Raw genomic sequence first — 3,422 nt, 5'->3', positions numbered from 1 at the left:
TCTTTTCCAATGAGTCAACTCTTCGCATGAGGTGGCCAAAGTATTGGAGTTTCAGCTTTAGCATCAGTCCTTCCAAAGAACACCCAGGACCTATCTCCTTTAGAATGGACTGGTTGGATCTCCTTGCAAACATTAATACATTCAAAAGCAAAGCAGAAAAAGAAAAATATCCCCATTTGAATGCATAGTTCCAAAGAATACCAAGGAGAGATAAGAAAGCCTTCCTCAGCAATCAATGCAAAGAAATAGAGGAAAACAATAGAATGGAAAAGATTAGAGATTTCTTCAAGAAAATTAGAGATACCAAGGGAACATTTCATGCAAAGATGAGCACAATAAAGGACAGAAATGGTATGGACCTAACAGAAGCAGAAGGTATTAAGAAGAGGTAGCAAAAATACACAGAAGAACTATACAAAAAAGATCATAATGACCCAGATAACCATGATGATGTGATCACTCACCTAGAGACAGACATCCTGGAATGCAAAGTCAAGTGGGCCTTAGGAAGCATCGCCATGAGCAAATCTACTGGAGATGATGGAATTCCAGTTGAGCTATCAAATCCTAAAAGATGATGCTGTGAGAGTGCTGCACTCAATATGCCAGCAAATCTGGAAAACTCAGCAGTGGCCACAGGACTGGAAAAGGTCATATTTCATTTCGATCCCAAAGAAGGGCAATGCCAAAGAATGCTCAAACTACTGCCCAATTGCACTCATCTCACATGCTAGCAAAGTAATGCTAAAAATTCTCCAAACCAGGCTTCAACAGTACATGAACCATGAACTTCCAGATGTTCAAGTTGGATTTAGAAAAGGCTGAGGAACCAGAGATCTAATTGCCAACATCCACTGGATCATCAAAAAATATTTCCAGAAAAATATCTGTTTCTGCTTTATTGACTGTGCTAAAGCCTTTGACTGTGTGGATCACAATAAAATGTGGAAAATTCTGAAAGAGATGGGAATACCAGACCACCTGACCTGCCTCCTGAGAAATCTATATGCGGGTCAAGAAGCAACAGTTGGAACTGGACATGGAACAACAGACTGGTTCCAAATAGGATGAGGAGTACGTCAAGGCTGTATATTGTCACCCTGCTTATTTAACTTATATGCAGAGTACATCATGCAAAATGCTGGGCTGGACGAAGCACAAGCTGGAATCAAGATTGCCGGGAGAAATATCAATAACCTCAGATATGCAGATGACACCACCATTATGGCAGAAAGCAAAACACTGAAGAGCCTCTTGATGAAAGTGAAAGAGGAGAGTGAAAAAGTTGGCTTAAAACTCAACATTCAGAAAATTAAGATCATGGCGTCTGGTCCCATCACTTCATGGCAAATAGATGGGGAAACAATGGAAATAGTGAGAGAAGTTTTAAACGAAATATTTACTTTATTTTTTTTTAACTTTTATTTAATTTTTAAGAGGCTTCCCTGATACCTTGGTTGGTAAAGAATCTGCCTGCCAATGCAGGAGACAAAAAGATGTGGGTTTGATCTGTGGGTTTGGAAGATCCCCTGGAGAAGGAAATGGCAACGACTACAGTATTCTTGCTTGGGAAATTGCATGGGCAGAGGAGCCTGGCAGGCCACAGTCCACGGGGTTGCAAAGAGTCGGACACGACTGAGTGCCTTTCACTATGCATATGGCCATCTAGATACTCCAGCACCATTTTTAAAAAGACTGTCCTTTTCTTTTTTGAACTGTCAAAAGTAATTGACCATCTGCATTATTTTGACTCTTTATTCTGTTCCACTGATCTTTATGACTATTTTGATGCCAGTACCACACTCTCTTGATAACCATAGGTTTACAGGGGACATTAAAATCAGGTGATACAGGTCCTTCATCTTTTTCCCCAAAGTTGCTTCAGCCATCCTAAGTATTTTGCACTTCCATATAAATTTTAGAAGAAGCTTGTCAATCTCAAAAAAAAAAAAAAGACCTTCTCGGATTTCATTGGAATTGCCTTGAATCCATTGGCCAACGTGACGTGGATTAACATCTTAACAGCATTCCAATCTATGAACATAATACAGCTCTCCATTTACTTTGGCCTTATTAAATTTCTCGCAGCAATGCTTCATAGGTTTTAAAGTACAGGTCTTGCATATATTTCTTTGTCAGATTTATCCCTAAGTTTTTTCTAAATTTATCCCTTTGTATTATTAAAGTTATAACACTTTCCAAAAAGTATTATTTGATACTACTGTAAATGGTGTTTTGTTCAGTTTTGATTCTGAGTTGTCACTGCTAGTAGAGAAAAGCAGTTGATTTTTGTGGATTGGCCTTTTCACCGTGTGAAATTCACTTTTAAAAGATCCCCTATATGTAGAGAATCATGTCATATATGAATGAAGAGAGTTTTGCTTTTTCCTTTCCAATCCAGATGCCTTTTACTTCTTTTTCTTTCCTTTTTGCACTGAGCTGGATCTCTAGGACAATTTTGAGTAAAGTGATACAAGCAGACATTCATCTTGTTTCTCACATCAGAAGGAAAGCATAATCTTCCATAAAATTAACTGATCCTCTCCATCAGGTCAAGTAAGTTCCTTTCTGTTCCTAGCTCATTGAGAATTTTTATCATAAATTGTTGAATTTTCTCAGATACCTTCTCTGTGTCTATTAAGATAGTTATATGGTTTTCACCCTTCATTTCATTAACATTGTGAATCTCACTGATTAATTTTTGAGTATTCGAGCAATCTTGCGTTCCTGGGATAAGCCTTACTTTTATGGTGTATTATCCCTTAAAATATCACCAGTTCTATTTGCTTATATTTTGAAAAGCTTTTTTCAGTGTCTGTTCTTGAGTGATACTGGCCTGTAGTTTTCCTTTTTCCATGGTGTCTTTGTGTGATTTTATTGTCAGCGTATAATGATCTCATAAAGATTTGGGACATAAAGAGTTCCCTCCTTTTTTATGAAAGAGTTGGTTTAGAATTCGGAGAAGGCAATGGCAGCCCACTCCAGTACTCTTGCCTGGTTTAGAATTGGTATGATTGCTTTCTTAAACGTTTGTTGGAATTCAATAGTGAAGCCATCTGGATCTAAAGTGCTCTGTTTTAGGGATAAGCTTTTAAATTACTAACTCAATTTCTTTGATGAAATATGTGTTGTGCTTGAGTTTCCAATTTCAATTTCAATGTTACTACTCAAATGTGAGCAAAAACTATATGCAGAACTAAGAAACCACACAAATGACTTAATTAAACATGGGATTTTCCAGGCAAGAATACTGGAGTGGGTTGCCATTTCCTTCTCCAGAGGATCTTCCTGACCCAGGGATCGAACCCAGGTCTCCCACATTGTAAGCAAGACGCTTTACCGTCCGAGCCACCAGGGAAGTCAATTAAACATTCAGTTCAGTTCAGTTCAGTCCAGTCGCTCAGTCGTGTCCGACACTTTGT

The sequence above is a fragment of the Bison bison genome, unplaced genomic scaffold, assembly GCF_000754665.1.
Source record: "Bison bison bison isolate TAMUID 2011002044 unplaced genomic scaffold, Bison_UMD1.0 scf7180017864034, whole genome shotgun sequence".
NCBI classification, from domain to species: domain Eukaryota; kingdom Metazoa; phylum Chordata; class Mammalia; order Artiodactyla; family Bovidae; genus Bison; species Bison bison.
This window is presented reverse-complemented; position numbering follows the sequence as displayed.